The sequence below is a fragment of the Coptis chinensis genome, chromosome 3 (assembly GCF_015680905.1).
Source record: "Coptis chinensis isolate HL-2020 chromosome 3, ASM1568090v1, whole genome shotgun sequence".
Lineage (NCBI taxonomy): Eukaryota > Viridiplantae > Streptophyta > Magnoliopsida > Ranunculales > Ranunculaceae > Coptis > Coptis chinensis.
Window position 1 is genome coordinate 117769403 of NC_141458.1, and position 21223 is coordinate 117790625.

General features: G+C 35.8%; 1 long non-coding RNA gene across 1 annotated transcript; it reads right to left on the reverse strand.

Annotated features, from left to right (window-relative positions):
* Positions 1 to 284: 284 nt before the first annotated feature.
* On the reverse strand, positions 285 to 2524 carry LOC147513532 (uncharacterized). The gene is made up of 2 exons (XR_015217388.1): positions 2391 to 2524; positions 285 to 531 (listed from the first exon to the last, which is right to left on the reverse strand). It is a non-coding gene; the product is annotated as an uncharacterized LOC147513532 (long non-coding RNA).
* Between the last annotated feature and the right edge of the window lie 18699 nt (positions 2525 to 21223).

Sequence of the window (21223 nt, forward strand, 5' to 3'; positions counted from 1 at the left end):
GGCCATTTTGACAACACTAATGATACCAGAGGTATGAGGTTCAAACCCAGCCTTGCACACTATCAAGTTACTGATCTCTTTAAAAACAGGCTTGCACCCACACATTTTTCCAATTTTATTTTTTTGCATGTGCTAACTAGCAAGGTTAGTAAAATCTCTAGGTGATGATACTAGAGGTCTGGGGATCAAACCCAGCCAGCATTAATGAGTTACTGGTCTCATTGTAAAATAGATTTGTCAATCAAAAAAATAATAATAGACTTGGATTATTGAGATATTTAGGGTGGAAGAAAACGAGCTTATTTATTATTTTCTGCGGACTTTTAGTCTATGGTACATAATAATTTGCAATTTAACAAGGATGAACACAAAGACATTGTCGAGCCATTTTCCCTGGCTCAAGAGAACATCGTGCAGTTCCATTGAACTGGTTTGTACAATCATTTTGACACAAATTGAGTTCACAAGCAACTGATATCCATAGTTGAGTTGTGCAATCTTTAGCATCTGCCGAGGGAATTACAGTTACAGCTGCATACATCATAATTACGTAAGTCCAAGTGTATATATTTTCAAGTATTTGTGATATTAGGCTTCTATCCTTTTATTTTGGAATATTAGGTTTTAGTCGTACTTTTGGCTCTTGACTGTTAGTCATATGAGTTGACTGAGGTCAAGCTGTTGGTTTTAAAATATGACCAAAATACCTATAACCAATAAAATTACCAAAATACCATTATTTATGTGGTGAATCTCATTTAAATTAGGTGACACGTGTTTCAATCTTAAGGCCATAAATCAAATCATTGTAATCTAATGGTCACTATTTCATCATATTCAATTCCTTTTCTTTTTAACACCCTCCCCCCACCACTACAGAAAACTTTAGACCCCATTATAAAATTTGAGAAAACTTAAAACTCTTTCGTAAAGAAACCTAAGTTATTTAAAAAATTATGTGAACTTTAGTTAGAAGAAGTAATTTGGGGAGAATTGAAGTTTTGATTTGTGAAATTCAAGTAAACAATTGAAAGTTTGGGGTTTTAGAGGAGGTAGTGATTGGGAGTAGGGGGTGTTAGAAAAACAGGAAGAAGATGAAATTGTGGCCTTTGGATTATGTAAATCTAGACGACCCAAATGGCGCCACATGTTAATTTGAGTGGTGAATGAGTGTAGGGATATTTTGGTCATCATCTTTTAAAAAAATTAATGGTCAACATGGTCAATTCAGTCAACTCACAGTCAGGAGTCAGGAGTTCAAAGTAGGATATAATCCTAATATTCCAAAATAAAAGGATATAAGCCTAATATCACCATAAAAAATAAGACTAAAACGTAAATAACACGTACATATAGGCATATAGCTACATTAAGGTTTAACTGTTTATTATAGTACACCAAAAAATGACATCACTACTACATGACCTATGTTGCACGGACATGGACGTGGATGCGGACACTGACGCAGCGACTCGGTTATATCTCAAAAAAGTAAGACGCAGACGCGGCAAAGGACGCGGAAATTAATTAATATTTATAATTTTATTTTATATAAATTAAACATTAAAAACTAAATTAAATGTATCAACATTCATAAATTCAAAACTATTAAAGATAAATAGCCACAAAATTAAATTTAATATTTCCTAATCAAACTTTAAAAACATGTTATAAGTCTTAACAAAACAAAAAAATGAAAAAATTGAGTTTTTTAATATTATTTTGATTTATTTTTTATTTTTTCAGGTCAAAATCCGCGGCCTTGACCATGTTGACCGCGTCCTGACTGTGTCTTGACCCGCGTCCTGACCATGTTGACCGCGTCCGACGCGCGTCCATGCCGCGTCCGCGTCCGACGCGGACACAACCTATTAGGAGGTGCGTCCGTATTTTAGAGTACATGAGTACATGACACACGGAGTTGGCCACATATGGAGAAGAGTTTGTGGCCTATTTTTTGTGTGCAAAAGTTCTCCTTAATATAGAGATCATTGCACAAAGTTTATCTTATGATAAGTGTAAGTATTTGAAAATTAATAGTAACAAGGTAGTAGCTAGAACTGAAAAACTAATTTTTAGGAACTTTGAATACTCGAATAAAAAGTTGCGCTAGAAACAATCTCATTAAACAAATAAGCAAGTAAAGTATTGAAATTTCATGAATCACAAAGGGACATATATTTCTTGTGTAAGAACGACAAACAGGAGCACAATTTATTTATTTTTTATAAGAGAAAACGTGGGTGAAAGAAAGCCTTAGCTATGTATTATTTATTTCATAAACCATGTACAAGACTACTGGCATGATGTAGTGTGTTTTAATAGCATTATAAGGAGAAATTATAACTTAATGCGAGCAACGATTAAGACAATTGAATAAGAGTGCAAACCTGATAATGCAATAAAAAGAAAGAAGAAGAAGAAGAAACAGTTCAAAGAAAGGTTAGCCATGCGTTTTATGTTTAGATAATAAAGTTTAAAGAGTTTATTAGAATGTGTTGTCATAGGAGAAAAACGATCAAGATATTTATAGAGGTTCAAAATTAAGATGCATTTATGAGACAAACAATTACATGCACCTAATGATGGTATTAGGTGGTTTTGCTTTTCTGGTAAAATATGGGAAATCTTGTAAGATTTTAGAGAATATTTGACATGATTGTGGTATATTATTAGGTGGTTTTGCTCTGGTAAGATATAAGAAATCTTGTAAGATTTTAAAGAATATTTGAGATGATCGAAGATTGTATGTGAGTGTTTGAAAAGAATTAATGTTTGGAATATATATACTAACTAGAAAGTAGACCATGCACAAATTTTTTTAAAAAATTTGCTCAAGAATTATAATAAATCATTGATTTTTTTTGCCGCTAACTTGTTTTAATTTCCTAACAAATTGTTTTAATCAAATCTTAAAAACCCGTTTTAATTTCTTAACAAATTGTTTTAATTAAGTTTTAAAAACCCGTGTTTTTTAATTGGAGGAGGAATCCCATTTTAATTTGGAAATAAAGAATTTTTATGTTACTATTTGAGTTTTGGTTTTAAAAGGAAAGGAGATTCCCGTTTGGAGTTGGATTCTAAAAGGAAAAGAGTTTCCCGTTTTAAGTTAACTATTAAGTTGATGACGTGGAATTTTAATAGAGCTCGAAAAATACCCATATACATTATGAACGTGAAGTTAATATGGACATTAGTTGGGTGGTCAGTCTACGTTGACATCCCTAAATGACACCGTATTTAAAATGGATCGGACTTACACTTTGAGTTCATCAGTGGCCAGGGGTGTTAAAATGGCTCTCAAACCCTCAGCCCGCCCGCCCGACCCGGCCCATGGGCCGAAAAAGCACTCGAAATAAGGCCCTCACACATTTGTGGGCTGGGCTTATCCGGCCCTCAAGCCTTTGAGGGGAGGGTAAGGGCCTAGACTTTGAAACTTAAGCCCTCCCTTAACCCCAGCCCTTATTAGGCCCTCAACATTTATTACATAAATTTTAATAAAAAAATTTACAATATATTTCATTTTAGCATTAATATGCTAAAAATCACTTAAAATAACGTTTATCTATTAAGTTTGCCAACCTTATAATTTCATTATAATATTTTATGAAATGAATTTAATTGATCTTAATTGACTAATACAACTTTAACAAGTTTTTTTAGTAGTTTGAAGGTTTAATTGTGAAGTGCATTCGATTTTATCACTTTTAACTAATATTTATAAATTTATTTTGTAAATCAAATGTATAACATAGTATCCGGCCCTCACGTTTGGCCCTCAAGCCCGACCCTTCAAGCCCTCTTGAGAAGATTGAGGGGCGGATAAAGGCTTCGAGATTTAAGTATGGGCCCGACCCGACCCGATCCGACCCTCGAGGAAAATGAGGATAGGGCTGGCCCGACCTCAAAACATGAGGGCTTCATTGTGGCTCATTTGACACCACTATCAGTGGCCCTTGCACAGGCAAGTTGCTGAATTTTGGTGGACATAACGTTTCAAGGATTGTTAGCATCCTACCCGAGGGTACAATTACTTGCTAACTTCAAAATATTCTAAACCTGCTAGTTTAACTCAAATGACTCCGAGTCCTTAGCAAGTTCAACACTCACCATCCTCTCCACCACCACTAGTCATTGTCAACACCGATCCCACCTGTCACCCTTAAACAACGCCATTACCAATACCCTTTCTTTAAACAAGTGGAAATTGTATTGATAACAATAATGAGTTTTAATTTACAAATAATTACGTCGCAAGTCCTTTCCGAATGGCAAATTAATGCTATCCGTCTAAATACAAACTCGTTATAACCAACCATAGTACAAAATACCACGATATATTGTGATATATATCGGTTTTGTAGCTAACTGGCAGAACAAATCACTGATATATGCCATGGTATGAAAAACTCAACTTATCAAGAAAAAATCAATGTAAATTGTGATAGTTCTGCATATTATCTAAATTACCGCCGATACATTGGTTTCTATTGTGTCAATTCACCCGTTTGTTTGGGAGACCGCAAGTATTGAACTGCTAACCTACCAATTCCATCTTCCTCCTCCACCTCCTTCTAAAAACCAAAATTTCCATCAATTTCTTATACCATTCCACCTCCATTTTGCCACAAGGGGACAATGAGCAGAAATACGATATCTTCCTAAGATCAAGGATAACCTTGAGGGGTAGCACAACTGCTCCGGCCTTTGGGTTTGCTCCCCATTGGTCACTAGTTCGATGCCCCTCAAGGCCACTGCGGAGGTAGTACCCGGTCGAATTTCCAACCAGCCCCCGGGATTAGTCAATGGCCCGGACACCTGGTTATAAAAAAAAAAAAAAAAAATGGCATGGGAAGGATGAGGTTCGATCATTGGTGAGTGGCTGAACAGTTCAGCATGGTATACTAGTCTAGGAGTGTGAATAGGCACCAGTGGAATGAAGACGAGAGTGGAGAGACTCAGAGACCACCTGACTTTATGTTTTAAAAATTTGTCCAAAAAAATGGCCCGTGCGGCAAATAATTAAGATGAAAACTTGGAAGGATCACAAGGTTCAAGACAAATCATTGGTGAGTGGCTGCAAAAAACAAGTCCACCAACTTAAAAGCCCAAAAAGTGTAAAAGGTAACATAAAAGGCCCATCCCAAATAGTTATAGTGTCCATTCACAAAGTGTAAAGGGCCCAATGTTAAAAGCCCAGCCCATGTAGCCTTTGTTGACCAAATGGTTATGGAGTGACTTAACAAAGTTGCACACACCCCATCATCTTTTAGATCCTCCATGTCATAAAATTAATCCAAAGGTTAGGGGGAGGTGTGGTTGGTCCGACACCACCCTATTTTGTTATATAGATTGGTTGACTGGGGCACTTGGGAAATATAAAGATGAGAAGGCTTGATCAGACGCGAGACCAACACAGCTTATTTCATGAGCTAGAGCAAGGCGTGGATTGTTAGAATATGGGCCAAGTTTAGTTATAGTCCAAGAAATGAAGACCAGACCATGTGCACCCAACTAAACATCCAAGCCCACACCACCAACTAACCCACTATCCATCCCATATCTACACCAGTGTTCTAAAAAACGCTAGGCAGTAGTCAGGCGGTGGGAGAGCCTAGGCTTTCTAGGCAGTGCCTAGACAGGCTAGGTGCTAGGCTGTTTTTTTTCCTAATATATATAGTAATACACACCTATACTATAAGATCGAAATGAATAAAATTATTTACCATAATTCAAAAAATAAACGCAAACAAATATACTTATTACAAAAATGCGTAATAGTTGAAGAATATCGACTTCATATAAAAATATACTCTTTGTTATAGTGACATATAATTTACATTAGATTTTAGTCTTTTAAACTCATTCAAATCTTAAGCCTACACGGGACTTTAATTTTCGACATTTAATCATTAAAAAAAAAATGACTGGACCGCCTAGAGGCCGCCTAGCCCCGCCTAGTCGGTCCATTGATTTTTTAAACGACTTAGACCTAGGCGAGTCGGTTGGGGACTGCCTAGTGCCTAGAGACCTAGGCGGCCGCCTAGACCAATTTTTAGAACAGTGATCTACACTATATGATAGCCGGGTCTTCCGAAATACCCTTCCCAATATTGAGTAGGCAATTTAAGTTCTCTTTATTTACTTAATTTAGAAACACCTCCCTCACTAAATTTAGAATAAGCCTCACTTTTATTAATATAATTTGAACAAGGTCCCTTTTTTATTAATAATTTAGAAACATCTCTCTAATATCACTTAAATTAAATAATTACCTCCATTTCCCACATTGAAATTAAAACAAGTCCTATTTTATTATTGATAATTTAAAAGAACCTCCTTAATATCATTTAAATAACATAATTATCTCCCATTTTGTTTTAAAAAAATAAATAGATGAGTCTCTCCTATATATATAATTACAATTACCATTTACAATTATAATCTAAATAAACCATGCTAACTATTGATCTCGAGGGACGGATTTCAAGACTTAAAAAACCGATGCGTAGCAAGGTTTGCATACTTGTACACCCAGAGACCACGATCACCACCTTCGATTCTCTCTTTCTATGGTTCACGAACAGGAGGGTGAATCTCACCAATCGAATCATGAATCTCTCGCTTGAAGCTCAAATTAGACAGTTCCAATTAAAATCAAACACCACTTAAAAACCCTATTGAAAGGATAGAACTAACACACATGGTCCAACACAAAAAAAAAACGTCCGAAGTAGATTCTGATTGGCTGCTTGCAATAAAATAACAAGTCAAACTCTCTCTCTCTCTCCTTCTTTTCTCTCTTACCCACCAGCCAATCACAGCCGACTTCAAAAGTGATTTTTTGTGTTGTGCCATGTGTTTGTTGTAGTCGCCCTCCTATTGAAAACCAAATATAAAGAGGAGAGACCGAAAAATAGGGATCCATCATTATCTTTGGAGGGCTCGAGTTATTGCACCGAAATTAGGAGAGAAAATTGGAGAGACCACTGCGCTGCAGGATCCCTGTTTTGTTGATGACTTCATTTTCTTTTATTTTCGTTGTTCTAAATATTATGTGCAATAATTCTACACTGACACATAAAATTTGACATAGTTGACCGACACAATGATATGACACTACAATATCAATATTGCATCGTGAAAAACCACCGCTACAACATTAATGTTGCGCCGAGCAAAACCAATGTAACATTGTGTTGCACCGAGAAACACTACTTCAACATCAATGTTGTACTGAAAAATATCACTTCAACATCAATATTGAACCAAAAAATATCACTGCAATATCAATGTTGCACCATGAAAACCATTGGAACTTCAATATCAATGTTACTTCATAATATACTTACAATTTTAGATGAAAGAATCCATAAAAGAATCGGTCTAGGTGGGTAAAGAGTAAATAAACACCATGTGATCAAAAATCAAAATAATGAACACATACCTTGAGTAGCTTCTGAAGCTCAAGGTCAGCTTCCAACACGCGCTACAGATGCTGACCAATAGGACACGCAACTATCATAGTTGCAATAACTAATTAACATAAATAAAGCGATTTCCACGGGGTGAAACGAAGGCCATTTTAATGTCTAGGATGTAACAATTTACAATTATGTCCCACTTATTACGCAAACTAGTGTTAAACATATATAACCAACTATAATGTGTAATGTCATTGAAAGTTGTAAAATAAGACATGTTTGGTTAGTAGAGTTTGATTAAATACTCCATTACCATTGATAACTATAGTATAATATCATTAATTATACCATATACTTATTTATTTCCTAACTTATAAAAAATATAATTTCTTTTAAATTTATGAAAAAAAAAACATATATGTTGATTAAAGACTATGCCTTCTGACTTGAATATCTAATATTGGGACCCAGAGATAGCATATGATCCTTAACACTTTATATATTGCACATAGTTCATATATAAAAAATAATAATATATATTATAAGTTTAATTTTCAAAAGTCAAATTCATGTCACACTTATTACATGAATTATTAATGCTAAATATTTATTGGACCATGTACTATGATAAATTAAATGTGCAGTATTGCAAGTTATCTAATAAGATATGTTTGGTTTGTAGAGGTTGATTAAATACTCCATTACCAGATGATAATGATCATATAATACTATTATGACCTACACATATTTCCAAGCTTATACATAATAGAATTTATTTTAAATTTATAAAAAAAAAAACATATATATGTTAAAGACTATGCCTTCTGACCTAAATACCTAATCTTAGGCCCCAGTCATAACATATGATCCTTACACCTTATATATTGCACACAATTTATCTAAAGAAATGTATATATTATAAGTTTTCAAAAGTCAAATTTATATATGTCCCACTTATTACATGAAATAGGATAGCATGTCGCTGTAAATTTCACCTTCGTCACAACCCATTTTGTACAAATAATTGTTGGAAGTGTTTGAAAATCAAAATGAACACATACCTTGAGTAGCTTTTGAACCTCGAGCTCAGCTTCTAACATTGCGCGCGGATGCCGACCAACAAGACACAACTATCATAGTTACAATAACTAAAAGAAATCAAACTATTTCCACAAGGTCAAACGAAGGTCATTTTAATGTGTCCAATAAAATTTTCGCATAGAAAGAAAAAATATTATAAAACATGAATTTAATGTTCAATAAAACAGTTCTATAGGAATTTAATGCCCAAAACAATTCTATATAAAATTTAATATCCAATAAAATCATAAATTGCATAATGTAGGATTCCCAAATTTCAATTGTTTTTTCCTTTCACTATATAATTTCAATTGTTTTTTCCTTTCACTATATAATTTCAATTTTGTTAAGACAAACTTACAATTTTAGATGAAAGAATCCATAAAAGAATCAGTCTAAGCTAGGTGGGTAAAGAGTAAATAAACACCAGGTGTTCGAAAATTAAAAAATAAAATAAATAACACATACCTTGAGCAGCTTCTGAAGCTCAAGCTCAGCTTCTAACGCTGTGGATGCCGATCAATAGGATGCAACTATCATAGTTGCAATAATCGATAGAAACAAAACGACTTCCGCGGCGTCAAAAGAAGGCCGTTTTGGGGAGGCCCATTTCACCGTCAGTAATGTGAACATGGCTGTAATCTTCACATTAGTCACAACCCATATTGTAGACTGTTGTTGTCTGAATTGACAATTAGTATGCCACCTCCATTTGAGGCTTGGACAATTTTTGTCTTGTGCGTAAAACTACATTGTCTTCTGTTGGCAGTGATGAGTTCAAAACTGTAGTCTTTTGCAGGAAAACTACAAGAATCTGGAGGGTATGAACGGACGATTTTGGTTTCATATGCAGCCTCAGCATCTTCACCATACATAGATGTGCCAAACGGGGAAGGGGCTCCCGTCTGCAAAAAACCACATCTTCACCTACAACAAATGTTAAGTGGATTTTTTTTTTTTACAGATTAAGAGTTTTGTATGAGAATGTTTTGGAATTGGGGAGAAATTTGAATTTGAAGTGGGAATTTGTGGTGGGTTAGAGACATTTTTCAAAACCCAAGGCGGTTTTAAATTGTGCCGCGAAAATAAACAAGAATAACAGTCTACAATATCAGATTTCATGGTCCGAAATGTCGAAATATGTGAGATTTATCAATGATATCTTTAATATATATCGACCGACGACATTTTCAAAATTCCTGTCACATTGGCGCAAGCTAAATACTAAACTACGCACAAGCATATATAGTACTATACAGAGTTCATTTCTAGAATTAATATTGTTATTTTCGTTTTCTTTAAACTGTTAAGAGAATTTAAACTACCACCTAATATTAACAACACATTTGGCTACACACATATTGTTTGGACTTTGGAATGCTAAACATGCACAACAAAAACATATATACTATATATATAGGCAGCATCATTCCATATTTCCATGTGAAAAAGTTATTCATAGATTGATATAAAACCATTGTTTATATTTCAGAAACTTGTTCTTAGTTACTATCATGACTAGCTAACAGCAGCAACAGAGACTAATTTAACTAACTAATACTAATTGTTAATTAACAGAAGTTCTACATTATGCAAATAGTGCGTATCTGTGGTTCTTACCAAAACATAGGATTGTTACATCCTTTGATGTTCGGTTGTTTTTCGTCATAGTGTAATAGTGTATGGTGTCGAAAGCTTGAACCGCATAAAAAAGTAAAACAAGTACCAAACAGTGTAAAGTGTTCATCTTAGCTTGAGCCTGCAAAACCGATCGAAAAATGCCTACTCAAGAGGTTTGAACGAAAAGAGAAAACGATGATGCATTAGTTGGAAGTCTTGGAACTTTGAATGCAAAAAAAGGTTACACTTATTATATGCTAATTGTGACGTTGACACCGAACTACTGATGAAGCCTTCACAAATCCGCTTGATTGCATGCAAACAAAATTATCTAGCCTTCCAGTTCATTGATCACTTGGTCTTCTTCTTTTGGTGAAGACGTACACATACTGGTTTTCTTCTCATACTCAAATTGGTTGTTTTTTAGACCATGACAATTGACATAAAACTAAATGACTAATTGTATTGTGTGTCTAAATTTAAATGCTAACCATCGATCAACAAATACTTTTACCAACAAAATTATACAATCAGCAAGTAATATTACCAAAAAAAATATCAAAATAAAATACCTTCAATTAATAATGTGTTGTTGTTGGGACATAAATAATGTGAAAGTGTTAAACTCCGACAATGGGCATCAGCCCCCTCAATCCAATCCGGTTATATGTAAACTCCTCCCTCACGAACATACCCATATAACTTTCCTATTATTTACACCTTGCTAATTAACCTAATCTCATCACGCCTTTAGCCTATTGTTCAAGTGAACCAACAGCTTGCATCTGTATTTACCCACAAGAACACTCTCCAACTGCTACCTTCGCCCCATGGATCCGCTACGCCTGCTTTCTCCCTCATTTTCCAACACCATCTCCTCCCTGGTAGGTCCTCCTTCATGGGAACTCCGCCAAGAACTCGGCCCAGGCCTCGAAGCTTTCCATCGGGTCCTAACTTTGATATCGGATCTCATATGCACTCAAAGATCACGCCCATTTCAACATTCTCCCCGATTTCTCGCCTCCGAGGCCCGGCAAAGTTCGCGGACCAAATCATCACCGAGTGTGCTTCAGTAGGGCTTTAGTTTCGGGGCTGAAAATATCGTATGGCGCATTTCCCACGCCGACAACGGTATCGGGTTTCAGATCCAACATCGCCTTTGCTCAAAGTATACCGGTCTTTCTATCTTATCCACCACTTAACGGATCGAAATGACCGCTGCGTCTCGGACCCTAGATACGATACAATTTCTCCCCTCTTCCGCCGCCGGCGGAAGGGAATCTCCCCAAATACCTTTTGAGCCCCCCGGAATGCTCGTTCACACTCTGCCGCCCATGAAAATCAGCTGGAGTTCCTCAACAAACATCTGGCCGGCGATTTGTCGACGATTTCGATATGAATCTATTGAGAGCCGCGACTCTTCCCGCCAACCGCTGCACCTCCTTTTTACCGTCTCAAGGGCGCGGGGCATCTCTACCAATGATCTAATCTGCCTGGTTTGCCTCTATCCTCGCCCGGCCACAATATACCCTAGAAATTTCCCCGTGGTCACCCCCCAAATGTACACTTCGGGGTTGAGCTTCAAATTGTGTGTCCGCAGATCCGAATGTCTCCTCCAACCCTCCAAATGTTCCTCGCCGTCATGCTCTTTTTCCACCATATCATCGATGTATACCTCAATGCCTTTGCGAATTTTGCCCTCGAACATCTTCTCTGCCAGGAGCTGGAACGTGGCCCCTGCATTTTTCAATCCAAACGGCATTCTCGTGTAGCGGTAGGTGCCTCCTTCCACTACGGCGAGGGTCTTCTCCCCGGTCCGACCATACATCGCCACCGGTTGTACCCCATCGATCGTCCATAAATGAGAACACGCCGAACCCCCGCCGTCCTCGTTTACCAACTCACAACTCGGCATTGATAACCGTCCTTTGGGCATTCCAAATTCACATCTGTGGAAGTCAACACACATCCCCGACCTTTGCCATTCTTCTTTGGGACCGCTGACTATGTTGGACAACCACCGCGGAATTCCACGCCCTTATAATTCCCCGCGTTCTTCAATCGACAACTTCTTCTCGGATTCCTTCCGCGTATTTGGGCCTCTCACCCCCTCATCTTCGTCCTCCATCGCTTCGCCGTCCTCCCTCATATGCGGCGATGACAAAGCGAATTCGGATCTAAACCAGTTGATATCCTCTATCCCCCACGCAAAAGACGCCTTTGTTTCTCACCAAGCATTGTATCAGTTTCTCCTTCCATTCCTCTGCTAAACTCGACCCTATCGACGTGAACTTCTCTTCCTCCCCCTGCCCCAGGTTTACCATCTCTATCTTATCCAAAGTTTTTGGGGTCACCGCGGCTTCCTCACCCTCTTCCACGGCCCCACACTGTAATTGCTACGCGGCCCTCTTCCTGGAGCTCGTCAACTCCTCTTCTGGTCTGCGGGACATCCTCTTGATTGTATTCTGGTGACTATTCTTGGATGCCACCTGATCTCCGCGGACCTCATATGTGCCCGCTGGGGTAGGGAATCGAATAACCTGATAGTACGTCGACGGCACCGCCCTCATCTCATGTATCCATCTCCTTCCCAGGATCGCGTTGTACTGGGAGCTGGAATCGACCACCATAAACCTTTGAGAACACCGTCACCGGGTCCCGGTTCTTGGCAGCAAGAGTTCCCCCCATGGCTCGGTGGCGCTCCCCATTGAATCCGCACAAGTTTGTCCGCGGAGGTCTCCGTTTCCCGGGTCGATTCCCATCTCCTCTAGAGCCCCTCCGAACAAAGAAATCCACGACGCCACCACCCGCTACCGAACCCTTTTGACCACATAGTTACCCATCGCTCTCTTGTAATAACCAACGCATCCTCATGAGGTGTGTCCACGGCTCGAAGGTCCGCCTTGGAGAATGTAATTGTCGTCCATTGTCTCCTCTCTCAGTATCTCTGTCCCTCGTGTGACTCGTTGACTACTTTGGATACTCACCGTCCCTTCCGACCTTGTCTCCGGTGGGCATTATGGCTCGATGCTTCCCGCTGAAAATAACATTTATAGTCCCGATGATTTAAGCCCGGCGGCTCTCTCCTATTTTTGAAGGTTCACCCACAAATTCCCCTCGGCATCCCTTTCTCCACCAATCTCCGGACTAACCATTTTAAAAGGCATAACAATCGTTGGTCTCGCGATTGTGCGCTTGGTGATAGTCGCGAAGTATGGCTTGTTAGGCATTTCACGGAATGGTTCGCGACCCTTCATATCCTTGCACATTTTTTTATCAATCGGCAATATCTCACTCACGGTCTCACTCACCGGTAGGGGCGGTCTCCATTAGCGGTATGGCTTCCTCTCCCTCTGCTCTCTTGAACTACTTCCTCCCTCTTTCGGCCTCGGAGATTGTTGTCAGCGGTATCTCTCTTTGCCTCGATGGCCGTTTCCCCGGCCTTTACCGCGTTCTCCTCTCTTTCTCCATCACGATCTTGTCTTGCCTCCCCTCTTCGATTCCTTCGCGCATGGTATCTTCAGATCCGATGTACTTTTCTACTTTCGCGGGTACAATTCGCGCAAGGTCGCAATCTCGTTCTTAGCCACGCGGTGATGGGACCCGGTCGGGTCGCAAAATTTTCAAACGCTATTACCGCCCGTTCTCTCGTCCGTGATTTTCCACCTTCAAGGTCTCGGCCGAGGCGACCGCGATACTCTCGACCGACTCCGCGGATCTTTGTCTAACATTGAATAAGGCCGCGATGTCTACCACCCTCCTCTTCCGATGTATAAAATGGTCCACAAATGCCCGTTCACAGCTCTTGGAAATTCGTTATGCTCTTTGAGGGTAATCGATAGTACCGGTCGGAGGCCCCCCCCTTAAGGCTAGCGGGAACATCATACACCGCAGACCATCATACCTCGCCTCTTGCCAGGAGGCATCTGCTATCCGGCGATGGATGTGATCTGCGGGTCCCCGTGCCGCCATACCTCTCGAACCTCGGCCGGTTGAAGCTTTGGTACCTCGGACGTCCATATCGCGTCCGCCCGGGGTTCGCGATTCAACCCCGCCACCACTTGATCGGCCGCCCGTTTGGGCCCTCTTGTCCGCTTGAAGATTAAGCCTCTCTCATTTGTTAATCATTTGTTGGACTCTGCTCCATTGTTAACCCGTCCACCGGATTGTCCACCAAGGTCGGTCCTTGCTCCTCATCCTCCGCCTTTTTCTCTCTCCGGCTTCCTCTTACTTTTCACCCCGATTCTTCCTCCTTCTCTTTTTTCTCTCCTCAGCCTCATTTTCCTCTCTCACCTCCCAATTTCTTCTCGTGACGATGAGCTTCCTCTTACGCTCTTCTTCTCCTCTCTTCCCTCTCCTTCTTCCACCGCCGCCTCCGGCGTTTGTTCCGTGCCTCTCTTCTTTCGAGGCCTACCCACGGCTTTCTTTGGTGCCATTTCTACCTTGTCTTCCCCACAGACGGCGCCAAATGTTACAACACAAAATAGTAATGGCAAACTTCTCTCTAGAATACGGATTACAAGTTGTTCTCTCAACTCTCTTTACAGGACTCCCTCTTTCTCACTCTTGGCCGCTCTCTTACTGCCCCCCTCCTTCTTTTCTTTCCCTCTCCTCCTCTTTTTCTCTCTTCACTTCTCTTTTATATCACCTCCCTCTTTCATCTCAACCCTCCACCTGTCTATCCATCTCGCGGTCCCCTCCCCTCCATGTGTAAGGTTTCCGTACCGCGACCACGTGATGCCATCCCAATCTGGTGCCGCGCGGCCCTGAGGGTTATGTTAAGTCCGGTCCAAATCTCAATGATATTTCCAGACGGTATTGTGCCACTACAGTTTGATATATGAAAAGTTGAATTTACATATGAAATTTTAAGTTTACATAGTATAGTATAATTATTTGTGAAACAAAACAAGCCTAATGAAAAAACGTATGGAAATATATTTTTACATATTAGTTTTTTAAACTAAACATGTCGGTAAAAACTTAGATAACCTATGAATTTTCATAGTTGTTTAACCTATGCAAAATTGTATTTATATATAAAAATTTAGATTTTCGTAGTAGATTACTAAAATAAAACAATTCTAATATCGGACGTATGCTATGAAAATTTTAATTACACAAAAAATTAACCTATGAAAATTTTAACCCACATAAGATGTGATGTAGGAGTTCTTTTTGTTCAAGATGGATAATGGCCATTGAAAAAATGAAAAAGTGCGGTTTACAATAATATTTTATTTCTGACATTGGACTATATTTATTTCCACAAAGATGAATAACAAATATGACTCATGAATCATCATTGTAATCATACAACTTTCACCCAAACCAAATGCTCAAGCCCTTGCATTTTTTTTGTATGTGATGACCTTGTATTATGCAAACTTAAAACTACATAGCAATATCACTGAATTTTCATAGACGTTTTTTCTAATATCTGAGTTCTGAAAGGTGACACAAGCTATGCAATGAAAATTCATATTTTTATATGCAAATATGAATTTACATATACAAATATGAAATTTCATATACATTTTTTCTGACATCTGACATGTGACACAAGTTATGTAAATATGAATACATATATGAAAATATGAATTTACATATACACATGGATTTTTACAAACATTTTTTTTTTTGTCATCTAACAGGTGACACAATCTATGCAAATCTGAACTTACATATGCAAATATGAATTCTAATAAACTTTTTTCTGACATGGCTATGAAAATCTGACAAACGCATCAGGCTCATTTTTTCCATTACATCTAGAATTCAAAGATCAATAATTCAAACAAAGTTAGTATCTAAAAGTTACATTCAGAATCCAAAGACAAACTGACATTACATAAAAGATCAAAGATTTACGTTCTTAATTCAAACAAAATTAGTATTCCAAAGTGATCCACCAGACCACCAATAAAACACAACACATCATTTCATGATATTCTTTATTTGAAATGTTTTCTTAGTTTCCACCACATAGATATCAGATGTTTTATGTATCATATTTCTTTCCTTTAAGTTGTACATCGAATTAGGTTTTCCCAATCTATTTGCCTCATCCTCCCCATTCAACTCAGTCTCTCTAATGTCCTTCAACAAAAACTATAAAAAATTTGTCCAAAAAGAGTTTCTTTTGTCTTGGCGATCTGAACATCTCTAATTCTTCATTTGAACTCTTGAAAAAGTGCTAACATGGGCAAAACAGTATAACAAAACACCTTGGTAGAGCTAGTAGGTTTTACTTCCTGTTACAATAAAGGGGAAAATAATAAACAAGTCTGTTAAACTGACATTTCAAAATTTACTTTCACATATATAAAAATACAAATTTACACGGCAAATTCAGTTATGCAAGTAAACATACGAAAATATAAATTTACATAGTTATTATTGTAACCAAAATAGTACTGATGAAAGCAAGCATACATATGTAAATTTACATTCACATAGAAATATGAATTTACATTCAAATTTGCACAGGCTATGTAAATATGATACAAATTCAAATCTTCATATCAACTACAGAGTGTCAACTAATATCAATTTCAGACAACTTAAAATATGCTTAAATACGAAACTAGCTTTTGAACCCGTCCTACGAATGGGTGTCGTTATATTAAATTATTCTAAAAAATATTAGCAGCTATTCATAGCTATGAGATATGTAAATTATATTAATCACTTGTTTAAATTTCTTGCACCACTCTCTATCAAAAGAAAACACCAAACCTTGGTAAAACCCATCGATTTTTTTTTTGTTGTTATATTTAATAATAGAAGTTTGATTGAAATTTTGTGAGAATGTCCAATGTGACGAAAATGATATTGAAGCTACTTAAATAGCAAGCCATTCAAAATTATAATAAAATAATTATAATAAACACTACTTAAAATGCAAAACTATACTTGTCGAGATATTATATTCTCCCTATATATAATACAACTATGTTTCGAGGTTAGTTCAATGCATTTTCATCAAGTTTTCGATTTTACGTTAATTATTCTTTAAGGCTAGTTCAATGTAGTTGGATCTAGTTTCCGATTTCTCATTAATTATTCTTTGAGGTTAATTCAATGTAGTTGTATCAAGTTTCTGATTTTCCGTTAATTATTCTTTGAGGTTAGTTCAGTGCAGTTGCACCAAGTTTATGATTTCCCATTAGTTATTCATTAAGGTTAATTTAGTGCAGTTCCATATAGTTTAAAATGTTTCATTAATTACTCTTTGAGATTAGTTAATTGCATTTGCATCAATGTTCTAATTTCCCGTTAATTACTCTTTGAGGTTAGTTTAATACATTTGCATCCAGTTTCTGATTTCCCGTTAATTATTTTTCGAAGTTAGTTCGCATCTAGCTTCCAATTTCCGGTTATTTATGCTTTGATGGTAGTTCGATGTAGTTACATCCGGTTTCCGATTTCCAATTAAACTATTTTTTGAGGTTATTTCAATGCATTTGCATCCAGTTTCTGATTTTCCGTTATATATTCATCAATGATATTGCATCCAATTTTTATTTCCCAGCCTGTTAGTTAATATATGCTTTTAGTTTAATGCAATTGCATCCAGTTTTCGATTTTCTGTTAATTATTCTTTGAGGTTAGTTCAATACAGTTGCATCCAATTTTTTATTTTTCGTTAATTGTTTTTTGAGGTAGTTTTCGATTTCCCGTTAATTATTTTTTGAGATTTGTTCAATGCAATTGCATCAAATTTATGATTTTCTGTTAATTATTCATTGAGGTTAGTCCAGTGCATTTGCATCCATTTTTTGATGTTTTTATATTCGTTAATTAGTCTTTAGATTAGTTTATTGCATTTGCATCTAGTTTCTGATTTCTCATTAATAACTCTTTGAGGTTAGTTCAATACATCTGCATCTAGTTTATAATTTATGATTATTTATGCTTTGAGGTTAGTTCGATGCAATTTTATCCCGATTTCTGATTTTCCGTTAACTATTCTTTGAGGTTATTTATATTTCAATGCATTTGCTTCCAGTTTCTGATTTCCCGTCAATTATTCTATGAGGTTAGTTCAATGCAGTTGCATTTGGTTTTTGATTTCCTGTTAATTATATTTTGAGGTTAGTTCAATGCATTATTTGCATCCAGTTTCTGATTCAAAGTTAATTATTATTTGAGGTTTATTTGTAACATTTTTGCATACCGTTTTCGATTTTCCGTTAAATATTTTTCAAGGATTTACATCCAATTTCTAATTTCCATTTAATTATTTTCTGATGTTAGTTTAATGCTGTTGCATCCAGTTTCCAATTTCTAGTTAATTACTTTTTTAGCTTAGTTTATTGCATTTGTATAAAGTTCCCGATTTTCCGTTTATTACTCTTTAAGCTCAGTTCAATGTAGTTGAATCCACTTTTCGATTTCCTTTTAATTATCCAATGTGGTGTGTAATACCAACTTTCTATTTATCCATCTATAGTGTCCTTGCAAACATGACATAAAAATAAATTATGCTTGATTTACTATATGAGATCATCAAAGATTATTCAGTTCCTGATTTCCCGTTAATTATTCTTTAAATTATATACCTGACTCACTATGTGAGATATTCAAAAATTATCTACGAACCGGTCCTGTCATATTAATTATTCTAAAAAATATATGCAACTATATATGCATAACTATTATATACAAATATTGTATTGCTCACTCATCCAAATTTCTTATAACATGAAAACCCCACGTACTCTCTATTAAAAAAAATAACTCACCATTGATAAAACTCTTCAACTTCATTTGTTGTTTAATAATAGAAGTTTGATTGATGTTTTGTGAGATTGTCTAATAAGACGAAGTTTATATTGAAGCTACTTGAATAGCAAGGTGTTCCCAATTATACGAAAAAGATAAGATAAACACCGTTTTAAATGCAAAACTATACTTATCGAGACATTCCCACAACATATAACATAACTATATTTTGAGGTTAGTTCAATGCATTTGCATCCAATTTATGATTTTCTATTATTTATTTTTTGAGGTTAGTTCAATGCAGTTGCATCCAGTTTCCGATTTATTGTTAATTATTATTTACAGTTAGTTTAATGCATTTGCATCCAATTTCCAATTTCCTGTTAATTATTCTTCAAGCTCAGTTCAATATATTTGCATCCAGTTTCCGATTTATAGTTAATTATTTTTTGAGATTAGTTTAATACATTTGCATCCAGTTTCTAATTTCTTGTTTAGTATTCGATGAGGTTGTATTTGCATATAGTTTCTGATTTTCCGTTAATTATTGTTTGAGATTAGTTCAATAAATTTGCATTCAGTTTCCGATTTTCCATTAATTATTTCTTGAGATTAGTTCAATGCATTTACATCCAATTTATTTTTTGAAATTAGTTTAGTGTAGTTGAATCCAGTTTCCGATTTCCCGTTAATTATTTTTAAATATTAGTTTCACGCATTTGCATTCTATTTCCAATTTATAGTCATTTCTTTTAGGTTAGTTCAATACAGTTGCATCCAGTTTCCGATTGTCCATTAATTTAATCTCTGAGGGTTAGTTCAATGTATTTGCATCCAATTTTCGATTTTCCGATAATTATTTTTTGGTGCTAGTTCAATGTATTTGCATCCAAGTTTTGATTTTTCGTTAACTATCCTTTGAGGTTAGTTTAATGCAGTTGTATCAATAATCTGATTGTCCATTAATTAATTTTTAAGATTAATTTAATGCTTGCATGTGCATCCAATTTTTGATTTCCCGTTAAATATTATTTGAGATTAGTTCGATGCATTTGTATCTAGTTTTATGTTTCTCATTAATTGTCCTTTGACGTTAGTTTCATGCAGTATTATATATATTTTAAAATATTTGTTATTATTGTTTTTTTTGAATTTGCTATTATATATTTTGTGATGTTATTTTTTGTATAATTTAATTTTCCACATGTAATTTGTTTTGGTTTGGTTTGGTATATAATTGATTTAAGTCCAACGTCCATTTTAACTAAATCAATAGTTATATAATCTATTTAAGCCAACGTCCGTTTTAACTGAATCTCGTTACTCTACTAAAATTGGGATTTATAAAATTCATAAATTTAATTAGAATATGTTGTAATTATTGTGACATGTGGTTTTTCGAAATCCTTAACTATGACTAAATGTCTAAATCCCACAGTGAATGACACCTCAAATTGATCCAACTTTATTTGTTAGGCCCATATATATAGTGCATGCAATACAATTTTATTTGTTTTTGGTGTACACTATTTTATTTTATGATTAGTTTACTTTTTTTCTTTTTTTTCCAGTCACATGTGTAGTTAACAAATGCATAAAGTAAATGTTCAAGCAACTCAATTCATTTTTTCTTTTGTTCTTTCATAGTTTCATTATCATTTTCTAGAAAGAAACTTTGTTATGTTAAACTTTATCTGAGATTAGTGTGGAAGCTATTTTTTGTGGCGTAAGGGTTTGAAGAAAATCGTTTTTGGTTGAAAATATTATTGTTTTGCAATTTAGTTATTTTTTTATTACTTTTTTCCGTAATTAACTATATTGTTTAGGAAAAGTTGGAGACTCTGTGAAACTCTAGATGGGATTTAGAAAAAACTAAAGTCTGTGTGAGTGCTCCAAAAAATAAATTTGTGAGGGTATAACTATAATATATATCTAAGGATTTGAAATTTCTATTTTTTTCGTAATTAGTATTAGTGTTTACAAAAAGTTGGAGACTCTATGAAGCCTTGAAAAATATAGCCAAAAGGGTATAACTATAATATATATTTGAGTGCTCCAAAAAATAGATTGGTAAAAGTATAACTATAATATATATCTAAGGATTTGGAATTTCTATTTTTTCGTAATTAGTATTAGTGTTTACAAAAAGTTGGGAACTCTATGAAGCCTTGAAAAATAGAGCCAAGAGGGTATAGCTATAATATATATCTAAAGACTACATATGTAATTTACAAATTCATACATATATAAATTAGGCATTTGCATATATAAAAATACAAATTCTCATAAAAAAATTGTATTTACAAACAATTTTAAAAAAAATATATGATTCTCACCTTAGATTTCATTTATTTACAAACAAAATTATAAAA